Genomic DNA, 18,650 nt, shown 5'->3' with positions numbered 1-18,650 from the left:
GCCTGAGGCCCTGGGTTCGATTCCTCAGCACCACATAAGCAAAAAGAAAAAAGCCGGAAGTGGCACTGTGGCTCAAGTGGTAGAGTGCTAGCCTTGAGCTGAAGAGCGGAGGGATAGCGCCCAGGCCCAGAGTTCAGACAGACCCCACGACCGGACACCCAAAAAAAAAAAGCTGATTGATATCAGTTATCTATAAAGAATGCAGTCATGGAAATTTCAGTTTAGAAGTCATATATTACTGTAGAATTAAAGATTGTTACTACAATTGTATTTCATTGTCTTATGCTAAAAATTTTTAAAGAAAATAAAAGCTTATATTCCATTTCTAATACTGTATATATGCATATTCATCTTATTACCTATCTATGTCCTCATTACTTGTACCAAAAAAAAAAGCATTGAAAAAGTAATTTAACAAATATCTGTGGAGACTTTTTTTTTGTCTTTTCTATTTGGAGAGAGATTTCTTGATGGCAGTGATTTTTTAAAATTTTTATAGTTTTCTGTGTTTGTGAAGTTGAAATTAGCCTACATACCTTTTGCAAATGGAATAAAACATAATAAATGATTTCTAAAATAAAAACAATTGGATTGCATGTGTGCTGTTTCTGGATTATGTAATGCTTCTAGCTGTTCTCTGCTGGTCTTCAGAAGGCAAACTAGAAAGATTCTTGGCAAAGTAAGATCTTGAGTCTATGTAAACAGTCTTATAGGAGCTTATGTGTCCTACAGGCATTCCAGAGTCCAGATGCTTCCTCATTTGAGGATCTAGGTGCTTAGATATACTAATATCATTCTCTCGATCCTGTCATTCCTGTGTGACTTTGCCTGGGAAGATTTTTAGCTGCTATTTGAGTTAACTAGACAGTTGCTATGGAGAGAGTAGTTAACTAAATGACCTAATAGGACTCTAGATAGGAAACTGCTAGCAAATAGTAATGATCAAGCTTGTATTACAAAGTCCTGTAGCATGCAATCCCCCAAAAGGGTTTAGTTACTTAACAGATGGGGCAAGTACAGCTTTCTTGGATTAAAAACAGCACAGCTCATTTGTGAGGAAGCAGCTATGACCAACCACAGAAATCCAGAGGTGGCTGGGTACCAGTGGCTCAAGCCTAATATCCTGACTACTCAGAGGCCTAAGATCTAAGACCTGAGAATAATGGTTCAAAGCCAGCATGGGCAGGAAAGTACATGAGACTTTTTTTTTTTTTTTGGTGCTTGATCCTGGGGTTTGAACTCAGGGCCTAGGTGCTGTCCCTGAGCTTCTTTTGCTCAAGGCTAGAGATCTATCACTTGAGCCACCGCACCCTTCACTCTTTTTTGATAGTTTAATGGAGAGAAGAGTCTAACAAGGGGCTGGGAAGGTGGCTCAGTGGTAGAGTGCTTGCCTTGCATGCTTGAGGCCCAGGGTTTGATTCCTCAGTACCATATAACCAGAAAAGGCCAGAAATGGTGCAGTGGCTCAAGTTGTAAAGTGCTAGTCTTGAGCTGAAGAGCTGAGGGACAGCGCCCAGGCCCAGAGTTCAGGCCCCACGACCAACAACAACCAAAAAAAAAGTCTAACAGACTTTCCTGCCCAGGTTGACTTCCAACCGTGATCATCAGATCTCATCCTCCTGAGTAGCCCGGGCCATCAGTCCTTTGGCTATGTGAGAAGTGGCCTGGCACTGTTGGCTCATGCTTAGAATCCTAGCTATTCAGGAGGCTGAGATCTGAGGTTCATGATTCAAATCCAGACTGGGTAGAAAAGTCCTTGGTGAGACTCTTATCTCCAATTAACCACTCAAGAACTAGAAGTAGCACTGTGCCTCAAAGTGGTAGAGTGCTAGCCTTGAACAAAAGAGCTCAGGAGCAGCAGCACCAGGCCCTGAGTTCAGGCTTTACAATTGACAGAAAAAATCCTGAAATGGAGTTGTGGTTCCAGTGGTACAATGCTTAGCCTTGAGCAAAAAAGCTCAAGGATCCAGTGCCCATGGTTCACGCCTTGAAGCTGAGATCTGAGGATCACAGTTCAAAGCCAGCCCCAGTAGGAAAGTCCTTGAGACTCTTACCTCCAATTAACCACCAGAAAACCGGAAGTGGCGCTGTGGCTCAAGTGGTAGAGCACTAGCCTTGAGCTGAGGAGCTCAGGGACAGTGCCCAGGCACAGAGTCAAAGCCCCATGACCGACCCCCCCCCCCCCCAAAAAAAAAAAAAAAAAGCTCAAGGACAGTGTCCAATCCCTGAGTTCAAGCACTAGGTCTGGCACCAAAAATTAAAATTTAGGTAGGGTTGGAAATACTGCTTAGTAAAATATGGCTTTGTGGTAGTTGCTTGCTTAGCATGCTCTGGCTCAATCTCCAGTACAATAACATAATAATTAATTTAATTATTTAAGGGTAAATGTCTACCAGAGAGTAGGGTTGTGCCCAATTAGAAAAAAAAAAAAGACAACACATATGAAAAAACATTTTGCAAACCTGCTCATCTGGTTTCCTCCCTTCCCCTGTGCCATCAGGGTGGCAAAATGGTCCTTCTGCATAGGGCTCAGTGGCAGCTTCTTCCAGACCTTGAAAGCAGAAGAGGAAGTGACAAGGACTAGACCACCAGGGGGGAAAGTGAGTCACCTAGTAGAAACTAATCCTGGCTGGCAGGGAGAGTGCTGGACTTGGTTACTGTGGAATTGTGTTCTTGGTTACAGCAACCTGGGAACTTGCTTTCTGTCATATGTGTTACTATATTTATGAGACAAGGTAAAAGAAAACATTTCTGAACTGGGGTATGGCCAAAAGGTAGAGTTCCTGCCTTTGCATAGGTTTTGGGTTGATCTCCAGCTAAGGAAAAAAAGATAATTAAAAACAAAACAGCCAAAAAAAAAAAACAGCCATGTGCCAGTGGCTCAGTAATCCTAGCTACTCAAGTGGCCAAGATTGTGGTTCAAAGCCAGCCTGTCAACTTTAGCTCTAATCAACCACCAGAAAACCAGAAATGGCGCTGTGGTTCAAAGTGGTAGACTGCTAGCTTTGAGCAGAAGAGCTCAGGAACAGCACCCATGCCCTGAGTTCAAGCCCCACTACCCACAAAAAAAAAAAATTTGAGTTGGGTGTGGTGGTTAACATCTATCATTTCAACTACCCAGGAGGCCACAATCAGGACTGCAGTTTGGGCTAGCATGGACAAATAGTCTGGGAGATCCCATCTCAATCACGAAACAAGATGATAGCTTTTGACTGTGATCTCAGCCATGCAAGAGATGTAAATAAGAGGACTGCAGTCTGAGGCCAACTCTGGGCAAAAACATGAGATTCTGCCAGACACTGGTGGCTCATGCTACTGGCTACTTAGGCTGAGATCAGAGGATTGAGGTTCAAAATTAGCCCAGACAAGAAACCATCAGACTCTTATCTCCAATTAACCACCACAAAGCTAGAAGTGGAGCTGTGGCTCAAGTGATAGGGCACTAGCCTTAAGCAAAAAAGCTCAGAGATAGCACATAGGCTCTGAGTTCAAGCCCCATGACCAACACACACACACACACACACACACACACACACACACACACACACACACACACACACACACACACACACACACACACACACACACACACACACACACACACACACACCCCAAAAACAAAAACAAGCAAGCCATAATACTCTACCTGAAAAATAGCTAAAGAAAATGCACTGGGATATGTGGATTACATAAATGGTAGAGAACCTGTCCTGAGTTCAAACCCCAGTACTCGGGGCTAGGAAGCTGGCTCAGTGGTAGAGTGCTTGCCTCACACGCATGAGGTCCTGGGTTCGATTCCCAATACCACATAAGCAGAAAAAGAACTAGTGCTATGGCTCAGAGTGCTAGCCTTGAGCTGAAGAGCTGAGGGACAGCACCCAGGCCCAGAGTTCAGGCCCATGACCAGACCCAACCCCCCCAAAAAAAAGTACCCCCAAATAAATAATAATAATAATAAATATAATAACAGCTATACGAGTATAGAGGAGATGCAGAGGAGTATGAGAGCAGCAGCTGAATTAGAAGATTGGGGGAGAGTTTGGAATGGGGGAGCACAGTGCTTTAGGGAACCAAGTGCCAAGTGTGGGAGGATGAGAAGACAGAGATGGAGAAAGATAATTCAAGAAGGTTTGCAGTATGTTAATATTATTCTCTGGTGTTGAGACTGTAGTACATCTTCAGCATTGTTTTTCTACTATTTTTGGGTAACAAAGGAACTGATAGGTCTTTGAATGTGGCCAAGCAGGTGGGAAGACAAGGGCCTGGTTTTGTATGTTATTTAAAGCAGTAAACGTAGAAATCTGTAACAGCTTCCTTCCTCTTTTTATTTTTTTTGGGGGGTGGGGGGAATGGTTGTAGGGCTTTCTCAGAGCCTGACTCTTTCTCTTAGCTTTTTCCATCAAGGCTAGTACTCTACCACAGTACAGTGTAGAAGTAGAGCCACAGCTCTATATCTGGCTTTTTGCTTGTTAATTGGAGATAAGAGTTTCATGGACTGGTACTGTGTCTCAAAGTGCTAGAGTGCTAACCTTGAACAAAAGAAGCTTAGGGACAGTGCCCACTCCCTGAGTTCAAGCCCCAGGACTGGCAAAAAAAAAAAAGTGTTTCATGGACTTTACTGTCCTGGCTGGCTTTGAACTGGGATTCTCAGATCTCAACCTTCCTGAATAGGTAGAATTACAGGAGTAAACTATTGGTGTTCAACAGGAGGACTGCAGTAATAGTAGTCATATGTGGTTAATGGCTATCATTTAAGACAAAGTAGGAGCTCATAGAAGCTCAGCATGCCCAACTACTGCAACTAGTTTTTTGTTTTAAGTACTAGGTTTTAAGCTCATGGCTTCACATTGCTAGGTGGGTGCTTATTTATTTATTTATTTATTTATAGGTTGGGGGTTTAAACTCGGGGCACTCAACACTGTCCCTGAGCTTTTTTGCTCAAGGCTAGGGCTCTGCCACTTTGAGCCACAGCTCCACTTTTGAATGGTTAGTTGGAGATATGATTCTCACTCGGACTTTTCTGTCTGGGCTGGCTTTGAACTTCAGTCTTCAGATCTCAGCTTCCTGAGTAACTAGGATTACCGGTATGAGCCACCGGCACGCAGCCAGATGCTGTTTTTTGTTTTTATTTTATTTTATTATTTTTTGTAGTGCTGATGATCAAACCTAGGCCTTGCACATGCTCAACATGCACTCTTACCCTTTCCAAGGAGCCACATCACCAACCCAGAAGTTACCATTCTTAGAGGTCTGTAAACTATACCCCACCATAGGGCAGGGGATAAGGGTGGGAGGATTCAATGTCAAGAACTAATGGGAGCAATTACTTTCCTTTGAAGACCTATTGTGTTGGCACCTAATAAACACATGTTGATTTTTATGAACTAGTACAGACAGAGGAATTACTCGTTTCAGAAAAGGGGAGCTGAGGTACACAAAATTATCAATGGACTTACGAAGATTACCATATTGGGGCTTGGAATGTGGCTTAGTGGTAGAACTCTTGCCTAGCATGTATGAACACCTGGGTTCAATTCCTCAGTACCACATAAATAGAAAGAGCCAAAAGTAGCATTGTGGCTCAAGTGGTTAAGCAAAAAGAAGCTCAGGGACAGTGCCTAGGCCCTGGAGTTCAAGCCCCAGGACTGGCAGGAAAAAAAAAAAAAAACGGTTACCATATTGATTTTCTTTTTTCTTCTTCTTCTTTTGTCTTACTATATAGCCCAGACTGGCTTCAAACTCACCATTTTCCTGTCTCAGCCTCTCAAAACCCTTAAGCCCCATCCCTAACTCTTCTATTTCTGTAGCTTACCCAGCTGGCCTCAAACTTACCATCCTTCTGCCTCTGCTTCCTCAATTTATTTATTTATTTGTGCCAGTCCTGGGGCTTGCACTCCTGGGGCCTGGGCACTGTCCCTGAGCTTCTTCTGCTCAAGGCTAGCACTCTACCATTTGGGCCACAGAACCACCTCTGACTTTTTCTGTGTATGTGGAACTGAGGAATGGAATCCAGGGCTTCATGCATGCTAGGCAAGCATCCTACCACTAAGCCACATTCCCAGCCCCTTAATTTATTTTCTAACCCTCAAATTCCTGATCTTAAACTTTTTTTTTTTTTTTTGTTGGTCGTGGGGCTTGAACTCTGGGCCTGGGCGTTGTCCCTCAGCTCTTCAGCTCAAGGCTAGCGCTCTACCACCTGAGCTACAGTGCCACTTCCCGTTTTCTGGTGGTTTATTGAAGATAGGAGTCTCACGGTCTCTCCTGCCCGGGCTGGCTTTGAACTGCGATCCTCAGATCTCAGCCTCCTGAGTAGCTAGGATTACAGGCGTGAGCCACCAGCGCCCGGCTCTGATCTTAAACATTTTCTACTGTGTCACATAACTTGCAATCTTAACTATACAGGACGATAAGCCAAAAACACAAGAAAGAATAGAAAGGTATGAAGTGTTAAGAATAGCTCTACCAAGAAGAAAGAGACAAATGGCACATGGTCTCCCTGATATGTGGATGTTAAATACAAAATGTAAGGAAATACAACAAAGTAGACAAGACTCAAGAAACAAAGGACCTCCACTCATCTTGTTGTATCATTACTAAATGACCCCTTGTTGCTGACCACATATATGGTATATATGCGCACATCTAAGGGAAACTAGGAGGAGGACACATAGAGGGAAATGGGAAAACATACAACATCAGCTGCACTGGATATTGATGAAAACAAACTAAGCAAGTCAAGGGCAGTGACGGGAGGGAGGGAATGAGAGAGAAAGAGGGAACAGCTAACACTAAGCAAAGAAATGTACATATCACCCGAGGTGGAAGAAAAGCTGTATTGTCAAAGCTCGTAGAATTCACAAGCTTCATAGACCACAATAATGACAATTTAATGCCTCATGAAGGTTAGAATGTGTTTGTTTCACTATCTCACAATACTATGAAATTTGTGAAGTTTATGAATCAATCACAATAAAAAATTTAAAAAAAAAGAGGGGGGGCTGGGAAGGTGGTTCAGTGGTAGAGCGCTTGCCTTGCATGCCCAAGGCCCTGGGTTTGATTCCTCAGCACCACATAAGCAAAAAGAAAAAAGCCAGAAGTGGCGCTGTGGCTCAAGTGGTAGAGCGCTAGCCTTGAGCTGAAGAGCTGAGGGACAGTGCCCAGGCCCAGAGTTCAGGCCCCACGACCGGACCCAAAAAAAAAAAAAAGGGGGGGGGTGCTGGGAAGGTGGCTCAGTGGTAGAGTGCTTGCCTTGCAGGCATGAGGCCTTGGGTTTGATTCCTCAGTACCACATAAGCAGGAAGTGGTGCTGTGGCTCAAGTGGTAGGGTGCTAGCCCTGAGCTGAAGAGCTGAGGGACAGTGCCCAGGCCCAGAGTTCAGGTCCCATGACTGACAAAAAAAAAGAAAAGAAAAGAAAAAGAATGGCTCTACCACTTGAGCCACAGTGTCACTTCCAGCTTTTTCTGAGTAGTTTATTGGAGATAACAGTCTCAAGGACTTTCCTGCCCTGACTGGTTCAAACCATGATTCTCAGATCTCAGCTCCCTGAATAGCTAAGATCACTGACCTAAGCCACCAGCCCTGGGCTGCAACTCTATTTTTTGTTGTTGTTGTTGGTCATGAGCTTGAACTCTGGGCTTGGGTCCCTCAGCTCTTCAGCTTAAGGCTAGCGCTCTACCACTTGAGCCACAGTGCCACTTCTGGTTTTCTGTGGTTTTCATTGGAGATAAGAGTCTCATGGACTTTCCTGCTTGGGCTGGCTTTGAACCATGATCCTCAGATCTCAGCCTCCTGAGTAGCTAGGATTACAGGTGTGAGCCACTGACACCCAGCAGAAATCTATTTTTTAATAAGCAGATAGTTAATGAATTATGTCAGAAATATAATTCAATAATAGCACTACCACTATAGGTAAAAAGGCACCTGGAAATTGTTAAAGGGGGGACTAAAAGTCAAGAAGCTTCTGGAGCAGCCAACACCCTTCCCCACCCCCCCACCAGTGCTAACATGTGCAGAGTGTTCCTTTGTCTTAATATTTTTTTTGGGGGGGGGTCCAGTCATGGGCCCTGAACTCTAGGCCTGGGTGCTGTCCCTCAGCTCTTCAGCTCAAGGCTAGCACTCTACCACTTGAGCCACACCACCACTTCTGGCTTTTTTTTTTCTGCTTATGTGGTGCTGAAGAATCAAACCCAGGGCCTCATGCATGCAAGGCAAATGCTCTACCACTGAGCCACCTTCCCAGCCCCATGTCTTAATATTCTCTGACAGGGAAAGCAGGAGGCTAGGGCTTTTTTTTCCCTTCATGGTATGACCTGACTCTTATTTCCCAGAGTCTAAGGTTATGAACATGGCTTCTTTTTTTTTTTTTTTTTTTTGCCAGTCATGGTGCCTGAACTCTGGGCCTGAGCACTGTCCCTCAGCTCTTCAGCTCAAGGCTAGTGCTTAGTGCTCTACCATTGAGCCACAGCACCACTTCCAGCTTTTTCTGCTTATGTGGTGCTGAGGAATCGAACCCAGGGCCTCATGCATGCAAGGCAAGCACTCTACCACTGAGCCACCTTCCCAGCCCATGGCTTTCTTTCTCCTTGCCAGTTCAACATATGTTCACACATCCCACTGATATTAGAGCTACAGAATAGCCTGGCTCCGTGCTGAGCGCTGAGAATATAACAGTGACTAAGAGTCAAATTCTGTCATCGCCCTATTCAGACAACTAAAAGACAATTAGACAAAGGAGATGTGGGCTAAAAGAAACTGAGGGTACTCTGCCAGGCACTGGTGGCTTATGCCTGTAATCCTAACTACTCAAGAGGCTGAGATGTGAGAATGCTGGTTCAAAGCTAGCCAGAAAAACCAGAAGTAGAGTATTAGCCTTGAGAGGCAAAGCTCATGGACAGCGCCCAGGATCTGAGTTCAAGCCCCCACAACTGACAAAAGTAAATAGATAAAGAGATAAACAAACAAATGGTACTCCTGTGACTCTTTAACTAAGGCTGGTGGGAGGTATCAAGGGAAGACTTCCGGAAGAGAGTAGCTTCTGAACCTAGACCTGAGCAACCAGATGGTGTTAAAAGCCCACAAAGGAAGAGAGAAGAAAAGCTTTCCAGACAGAAAGAAAAACATGTGCAAAGAAAGCTGTGACGGGAAAAAAAAGGAAGAAAGCTGGAGGACAGTAGAGAGCTAAATAGTTCAATACAGACAGGATGTGTGGTGGGGGCGAGGGTGGAATGGGGGGTTCTTTATCATTCATGAGCCACACGTAGCTAATGGTGAGTTGCCCTAGTGTAGATCAAAGCCAGACAGGGTTAGATTGGACATGTAAGTCCTAAGTATTTCAGCTGTTCAATGGAAATCAGTGTGAGTTGCCTTTACCATACAAATGTTTATTGTATATCCCTGAATAGGATGATTGTAAAGGAGACTGGATGCCCAGGCTTGGGCAGGGTGGGCTGAGAGGGATCTGAGAGGAGTTGAGTCTTACAGCCTCCAAAGCAGAGTTGTGAATAGCAAAGGGGCATTTGTTTGGAAGCCAGAAAGAAAGTTGAATGTGAATAGGACTGAGCAAAACCCCAGTGATCCTAGTCTTCAGGGTGGGTGCCCTGGCACGCACTGGTGGTGGGGGACAGCCAGTGGTTTCTCTTAGCCTGAGAAAGGAGACTGTCAGATCCAAAAGGTTAGGATGGTATGCCTGCACATGCACGTGCACATGTGCACCATTACTGGGGCTTGAACTCAGGGTTTCTCTCCCCCCACCCCCCTTCCTGGAAATTGAACCTTGTGCATGTAAAGCAAAGTGCTTTACCACTGAGACCTCCATTTTGGTTTTTAGTCTGTTCTGTTGAGACCTAGTACAGGATCTTAGTGCAAAGCAATGGCCTTTTGTAAATTTTATTTTACAGATGTAATGTGTATTTGTTTTTTTGTCATCCTGGGGCTTGAACTCTGGGCCTGGGCCCTATCCCTGAGCTCTTCAGCCCAAGACAAGCACTCTACTACCTGAGCCACAGGACTACCTCTGGTTTCCTGGTGGTTAATTGGAGATAAGAGTCTTATGGAGGGGCTGGGAGGTGGCTCAGTGGTAGAGCGCTTGCCTTGCATGCCCGAGGCCCTGTGTTCGATTCCTCAGCACCACATAAGAAAAAAGAAAAAAGCTGGAAGTGGCGCTGTGGCTCAAGTAGTAGAGCGCTAGCCTTGAGCTGAAGAGCTGAGAGAAAGTGCCCAGGCCTAGAGTACAGGCCCCATGACCGGACCCCCCACCCCCCCAAAAAAAAGTCTTATGGACTTTCCTCCCTGGGCTGACTTTGAAACTTTGAACCAGAGTAGCTAGGGTTACAGGCATGAGCCACCTGTGTCTGGCAGATGTAATGTGTGAGGGACATATAGGAATAAAGAAAAACTTCTAGATTTCATTCCTGAGTAACTGAAGAATGGAGTTGTTGTTTATAATAATGAGGATACTTCAAGGCCAGCAGGTTAGAGTGAGGTGAAGCAGACTGATGTGGGTGTGTAAGATTTGAGATAATTTATTAGGCAACCTAGAGATAGTTCAACAAAGATTTACACTTATGAGATTGTCATTCAAGAAGTCTAGGATAGAAAATGATGTAGGCATTGTTAGCCTAGAGATGGTATTTATTCCTTTTCTTTTTTTTCTTTTTCTTTTCTTTTTTTTTTTTGGCTGTGGGGCTTGAACTCGAGTTTGGGCGCTATCCCTCAGCTCTTCAGCTCAAGGCGAAAGCTCTACCACTTGAGCCACAGCCCCACTTCCAGTTTTCTAGTGGTTTATTGGAGATAAGAGTCTCACGGACTTTCCTGCCTGGGCTGGCTTTGAACCACGATCTTCAGATCTCAGCCTCCTGAGTAGCTAGGATTACAGGCGTGAGCCACTAGCACCCGGCTTGCTTGCTTGCTTGCTTTTCTTTCTTTTTATTGCTTTTCTTTTTTCTTTCTTTTTTTTGCTGGTCATGGGGACTGAACTCTGGGTCTAGGTGCTGTCCCTCAGCTCTTCAACTCAATGCTAGCGCTCTACCACTTGAGCCACAGCACCATTTCCAGCTTTTTCTGCTTGTGTGGTGCTGAGGAATTGAACCCAGGGCCTCATGCATGCAAGCCAAGCACTCTACCTCTGAGCCACCTTCCCAGCCTTTTTCTTTTTTTTATGGGTTGTTGGGCTTGAACTCAGGGCCTGGTCACTGTCCGTGAGCTCTTCAACTCAAGGTGAATGCTCTACCACTTGAGCCACAGTGCCACTTACAGTTTTTTAGTGGTTTATTGGAGATAAATGTCTCACAGAGTTTCCTTCCCAGGCTGGCTTCAAACTTTGATCCTCAGATCTCAGCCTCTTAGTAGGTAGGATTATAGGCCTGAGCTACCAGTGCCCAGCAACATTTATTTCTCTTATAATTAATGTTTCCTACTTTTACGTGTGTGTGTGTGTGTGTGTGTGTGTGTGTGTGTGGTGTGTCCTGGTAGTGAAGCTTGAACTTAGGGCCGGGGTGCTGTCCCTTTATTACTCATGGCTGGTGCTCTATCACTTAAGCCACACTCTACTTCCAGCATTTTAGTAGGCTAAGCTGGCTTCGAACCTTGATTCTCATATCTCAGCCTGCTGAGTAGGTAGAATAATAGCACCTGACTAAGAGAATTGTTTTTAAAAAGAATATTCCAGAATGGGAAGCCAGGGGAAATGAATGATGCAAGAGAGGAAGAAAATAAATTTAAATTTATTATGTGGTTTGAGTGTGTGTGTGTGTGTGTGTGTGTGTGTGTGTGTGTGTGTGTGTGTGTGCACGTTATTTGGGATTGAACCCAGGACCTTTCACAGTCTTTTTTTTTGTTGTTGTTGTTGGTCATGGGGCTTGAACACTGGGCCTGGGCGCTGTCTCTCAGCTCTTCAGCTCAAGGCTAGCGCTCTACCACTTGAGCCACAGTGCCACTTCTGGCTTTTTCAGTTTATGTGGTGCTGAGGAATCGAACCCAGGGCCTCATGCCTACAAGGCAAGCACTCTACCACTGAGCCACCTTCCCAGCCGCAGGCCTTTGACATTCTAAGCTGTGCAACTGAATTATATATGTAGCTCCAAAAATGTAATTTTTTTTTTCATTCGGTCATGGGGCTTGAACTCTGGGCCTGGGCGCTGTCTCTCAACTCTTCAGCTCAAGGCTAACACTCTACCACTTGAGCCACAGTGCCACTTTTCTGGTGGTAAATTTGAGATAAGAGTCTTATGGACTTTCCTGCCGGGGCTGGCTTTGAACTGTGATTCTCAGATCTCAGCCTCCTGAGTAGCTAGGATTATAGGTGTGAGCCACTGGTACCCGGCTCAAAAATGTAATTTTCACACTTATCTTCCCTCCCCCCCACTTGGTTTTGGGGCTTGAACTCTGGGCCTGGGCACTGTCCCTGAGCTCTTCAGCTCAAAGCCAGTGCTCTACCACTTGAGCCACAGTGCCACTTTTGGCTTTTTCTGCTTATTTGGTGTTGAGGAATCGAACCCAGGGCCTCATGCCTGCAAGGCAAGCACTCTACCACCGAGCCACCTTCCCAGCCCCTTAACACTTATCTTTGCATTATGCGAATATCAACAATATACTTTCTCACAGTCTTAAATTCTTCAGAGTTTTATATGAGTATCTATCATTTTTGAGAATAGCACAAAACAAATGTTACTTTTATCTTTGAAGGACATTCTCCAAAACAAAGCATTATACAGTAGTGAGAGGCTAGAATCAGCCTATGTATCAAACCTTGACATTGTTTTTTTTTTTTGGGTCCGGTCATGGGGTGTGAACCCTGGGCCTGGGCGCTGTCCCTCAGCTCTTCAGCTCAAGGCTAGCGCTCTACCACTTAAGCCACAGAGCCACTTCCTGCTTTTTTTCTTTTTGCTTATGTGGTGCTGAGGAATCAAACCCAGGGCCTCAGGCATGCAAGGCAAGCGCTTTACCACTGAGCCACCTTCCCAGCCCCAAAGCTTGACATTGTTTAAGAAATTATGGATAGACTAGTAAGAAGCTATTAAGGAGCATAGTGTTTGGCAGCACACACTTATAATCCAAGCTACTGAAGAGCCTGAGCTCTGAGGATTGAGGTTTGAAGTCAGCCCAGGCAAAAGCTCATGAGTCTCTTATCTCCAATTAACCAGCAAAAAAACTAGAATAGAGGAGTGTCTAGCTCAAGTGATAGAACACCAGCCTGAACTTAAAAGCCCAGTAGAAGCACAAAGCTCAGAGTTCAAGCTCAAATAAATATGTAAATAAATTTAAACAACTAACAGCCCAGGCTGGAGGTAAGTCTCAATAGTAGAATGCCAGCAAAGCAAGAAAGTCCTGAGTTCAAATGCCAGTACTAGGAAGAAAAAAAAAAAGCAACAGCTTATTAAAAGCCAATTTCTGTTACTCAGGAGGCTGAAACAGGAGAATCATTTGAGCCCAGAAGTTCCAAGCTAGCCTGGGAACATTAAGAGATGGTTATAACATTGTGAGACCATTGGAGAGGGAGGGAAAAAAAAAACGAAGCTAGTAAAATTGTAGTGAGCCAGGCGCTGGTGGCTCACACCTTAGGAGGCTGAGATCTGAGGATTGCAGTTCAAAGCCAGAGCAGGCAGGAACATCTGAGACTCTTATCTCCAATTAACCACCAGAAAACTGGAAGTGGCACTGTAGCTCAAGTGGTAGAGCGCTAGCCTTGAGCAGAAGAGCTCAGGGACAGCATTTAGGCCCAGAGTTCAAGACCCAGGACCGACAAAAAAAAAAAATTATAGTGTACTCATGTGCTAGTAGCTCACACCTGTAATAGCAGTTGCTCAAGAGGATGAAATCTGAGGATCCTAGTTTAGGCTGGAAAGTCTGTGACACTAATCACCAAAGTGCCAGAAGTATAGGTGTGGCTCAAGTGGTAGAGCACTAACCTTGAGTGGAAAAAAAAAAAAAAAAAAGCTCAGGGGTAGTGCTCAGGTCCTGAGTTCAAGCCCCGGGACCGGCAGACATACACAATTTTTTTTTTTTTTTTGGGTCAGTCGTGGGGTCTGAAACTCTGGGCCTGGGCACTGTCCCTCAGCTCCTCAGCTCAAGGCTAGCATTCTACCACTTGAGCCACAGCGCCACTTCTGGCTTTTCTGCTTATGTGGTGCTGAGGAATCGTACCCAGGGCTTCATGCATGCAAGGCAAGCACTCTACCACTGAGCTACCTTCCCAGCCCACAAAAAAATATTATAGGACAGTTTTTGTTTTTGTTCAGTTGTGGGGTTTGAACTTGGGGCCTGGGTATTGCCCTTGTGCTATTTTTGCTTAATGCTAGCACTCTACCACTTTGAGCCACAGCGCTTCTGATTTTCTGGTGGTACATTGGAGATAAGAATCCTTATGATGCTGGGTGCTGGTGGCTCACACCTGTAATCCTGACTACTCAGGAGGCTGAGATCTGAGGATCACAGTTCAAAGCCAGCTGGGGCAGGAAAGTCCGTGAAACTCTTTACTCCAATAAACCACCAAAAATCAGAAATGGCTCTGTAGCTCAAGTGATAAAGCCCAGCCTTGAGCCTTAAGCTGAGGGACAGCACTCAGGCCCAGAGTTCAAGCCCCATGACCGACAAAAAAAAAAAAAAAAGGATCCTTACGAACTTTTTCTGCCTGAGCTGGCTTTGAACCACGATCCTCAGATCTCAGCCACTGAGCCACCTTCCCAGCCCTGGGCCCCAGGATTTTTTTTTGGGGGGGGGGGTCCGGTCGTGGGGCCTGAACTCTGGGCCTGGGCACTGTCCTTCAGCTCTTCAGCTCAAGGCTAGCGCTCTACCACTTGAGCCACAGCACCACTTCTGGCTTTTTTCTTTTTGCTTATGTGGTGCTGAGGAATCGAACCCAGGGCCTCGGGCATGCAAGGCAAGCGCTCTACCACTGAGCCACCTTCCCAGCCCCCCCCAGGATTTTAAGATCCCTTCAAACAAGCCCAAACCTAAGATAGTAGAAGGACTAGTTTATTGTTAACTACAAGCTTGTTGAGTGTGGGATTGTAACTTATTTTAAGTATACTTCAAGCATCTAAATATTTTCCAGTAATTTTCTCTGATAATCTGTCTACTTGCCGTCCGCTTCACATGGAATGACTACATGGCCACTAAGTGGATTCTGCAGAAATTAGTGATAAAAGAATGAAATCCATGATATGGTTATTCCAAAGGAATAAATAAGGTAGTAAACAGGAGTATCATACAAGATGACATTTTGAGCTGAAATCTAAATGAGAAAGCATTGCCAAGAGGAAAGGGGTCCCAGATACAGTCGTCTTGACTAACGGGGACAATGATAGCAAGTCCTAACTTTGATTGTAAGTGGCTACTCAGCAAACACCTACAATTCCTATTGCTACCTCATCTGCTTAAATCTGTTGTTTGTTTTTGGTCAGTAGTGGGGCTTGAACTCAGGGCCTGGGCACTGTCCCTGAACTCTTCTGCTCAGGGATAGCATTCTATCACTTTTAGCCTCTTTTAGCCACAACTCCACTTTTAGTTTTCTGATTGTTAATTGAAGAGTCTCATGGACTTTCCTGCCCAGGCTGGCTTTGAACCGTGATCCTCAGATCTCAGCCTCCTTAGTAGCTAGGATTATAGGTGTGAGCCATGGGCACCCAGATTCCTCTCAGCTTTTATTCAAACTAGGAAAAACTGTCTAAGCCACAGATCAAAGGGGAAAAATAGACATAGATGGATAAATATCTAGTTAAATGTATTTATATTAGAAAGTACATAACTATATCCTCATCCTATCTAGTGTGTGTGTGTGTGTGTGTGTGTGTGTGTGTGTGTGTGTGTGTGTGTGTGTGTGTGTGTGTGTGTGTGTATGTATTGATTAGGTTTGGGCTGGGCTTCCAGTGTTCAGGCCTGTAATCCTACCTACTCAGGAGACTGAAATCTGAAGTCCAAAAGAAGCCAGACCAGCCGGGTGCTGGTGGCTTATACCTACTAAGGAGGCTGAAATCTGAGGATCACAGTTTAAAGCCAGCCCATGCAGGATAGTTCCTGAGACTCTTATCTCCAATTAACAAACAGAAAACCAGAAGTGGCACTGTGGCTTAAGTGGTAGAGTACTAGCCTTGAGCTGCAGAGCTGAGGGACAGCACCCAGGCCTAGAGTTCAAGCCCCACAACAGACCATAAATAAATAACTAAATAAATAAAACAAAAAAGAAGCCAAACCAGGCAGAAAAATCCCCCAAATTATCTCTGATTAACAAGTAAAAAGCTAAAGTGAAGGTGTGACTCAGGCTCAAATAGTAGAGTTCTGCCTTGGACAGAAAAGCCCAGCAAAGCCGGGCGCCGGTGGCTCATGTCTATAATCCTAGCTACTCTGGAGGCTGAGATCTGAGGATAGCTGTTCAAAGCAGGAAAGACCCTAAGACCCTGAGACTCCTATCTCCAATAAACCACTAGAAAACAGGAAGTGGCGCTGTAGCTCAAGTGGTAGTGCTCGCCTTGAGCTGAAGAGCTGAGGGACAGCGCCCAGGCCCAGAGTTCAAGCCCCATGACTGACAAAAAAAAAAAAAAAAAAAAAGAAAAGCCCAGTAAATGCTGTAGGCCCTGAGTTCAAGCCCCAGTATTGGCACCAAAAAAAAAAAAAGTTTGTGTTCTAACATCATAAGATTTCATAATTTTGAATCTTAGTGCCACCAAGCCAGCCTCACTTGTCACCCCTACTTCTCCCTCAGGCCTGATAACACAGGAAAATTAAGTCCTCCTACTTTTTATTGTACTTATTTATTGGAAAAATCTTTTTCAATTCGAGTTAATTGATATGTACTAATTGTGTCTGAGGTTTTCATTTTTCCTGTCTTTTTCTCTTTGGAGTTGTGTACCTCTAGGCATATTGGTGAAGGAACCTTGGGTTAATAAACGTAGATGACCCAGGACTGGGAAGGTGGCTTAGTGGTAGAGTGCTTGACCAGCATGCATGAAGCCCTGGGTTCTATTCCTCAGTACCATAAACAGAAAAAGCCAGGAGAGGCATTGTGGCTCAAGTGGTAGAGTGCTAGCCTTAAGCAAAAGAAGTTCAGGGAATGTGCCCAGGGCCTTGAGTTCAAGCCCCAGGACTGGCAAAAAAAAAAAAAAAAAAAGTAGATGACCCAGAAGAAAAAAAATGCAGAAATGTAAATATAAAACTTCCAGGGAAGGGGGATAGGAAAGTAGGCATGTGGCTTAGTGGTAGAATGCTTGCTTAAGCATGCATGAAGCCCTGGGTTTGATTCCTCAGTACCACATAAACAGAAAAGTTGTATTGTGGCTCAAGTGGTAGAGTTGCTAGCCTAGTCTCAACAAAACCTTGGGACGGGGGATGAGAGTGTGACTTAGTGGTAGAGTGCTTGCCTAGCATGCATGAAGCCCTGGGTTAGATTCCTCAGTACCACATACACAGAAAAAGCTGAAATGGTGCTGTGGCTGAGTCAAGCCCCAGGACCCTGAGTCAAGCCCCAGCACTGGAAAAAAAAAAAAACAACAACCATTACAAGCATTAAAGTTAATTGCTTAAAGCCTTGGTTGTGGCCCTTGGGACAGTTCCATAAACTGGTAATTATTTGAGGTTCACTGAGCACTTACTATGTGCCACAGATTACTATTAAAACATAAAATCAGAAGTGACTTAAGTGGTAGAGTACCAGCTACAAGTGGAAAAAGCTAAGCAAAGTATGAAGCCCTGAGTTCAAGCCCTAGTACTAGCACTAAGTAAATAAAAAGAAGCTTTAGGGGCTGGGAAGGTGGCTCAGTGGTAGAGCGCTTTCCTTGCATGCCTGAGGCCCTGGGTTCGATTCCTCAGCACCACATAAGCAAAAAGAAAAAAGCTGGAAGTGGCGCTGTGGCTCAAGTGGTAGAGTGCTAGCCTTGAGCTGAAGAGCTGAGGGACAGCGCCCAGGCCCAGAGTTCAGGCCCCCACGATCTGACCAAAAAAAAAAAAAGTAGCTTTTAAAAAAGCATGAGATTATTTCACAAGCCTATGAAGTGGTTTTGTTTTACACTTAGTCTGGCTTCACATATCAAAACAAACTGAATTCAATGCTGCAATTTAAATCTCCATCTGACTTGTGAGTGGTTGCTTTATATCTTGTGGTGCTGGGAATACAACTCAAGGCTTAGTATAAGCCAGACAAGAACCACTGAGCTATACCCTTAACTCAAGATCCTAGTGTTCTTTTTTGCTTTCCTTTTCCTTTTTTCTTCTTTCTCTTCTCTCTCTCTTTTTTTTTTTTTTTTGGGGGGGGGGTCAGTCATGAGGCTTGAACTCTGAGTCTGGGCACCGTCCCTGAGCTTTCTTTTTGTTCAAGGCTAGCACTCTACCACTTGAGCCATAGTGCCACTTCTGGCTTTTTCTGAGGAATAGAACCCAGGACTTCATGCATGCTAGGCAAGCTCTCTACCACTAAGCCACATTTCTAGCCCTCTTCTTCTCTTGTCTTCTCTCCATCCTCCCTATTTTTTTCTTTTGCTTTCCTCCTGAGGACCACCTTCTTGTCCATCAGGATACCTTCTCCCAAGAGAAGTTCCCAACCAAGAAACTTTCCCACACCCAACAGACTTCCCTACATACCCTGAGGTTCCTAAATGTACCCAGAGCCCCCACTCCCTTTGAGTTTTGCATAATCTGGCAGAATGACTCCCATTCTTGAAAA

Source organism: Dipodomys spectabilis, unplaced genomic scaffold (assembly GCF_019054845.1).
Source record: "Dipodomys spectabilis isolate Male_0828 unplaced genomic scaffold, ASM1905484v1 ptg000499l, whole genome shotgun sequence".
In the NCBI taxonomy this organism is placed as follows: Eukaryota; Metazoa; Chordata; class Mammalia; order Rodentia; family Heteromyidae; genus Dipodomys; species Dipodomys spectabilis.
This window is presented reverse-complemented; position numbering follows the sequence as displayed.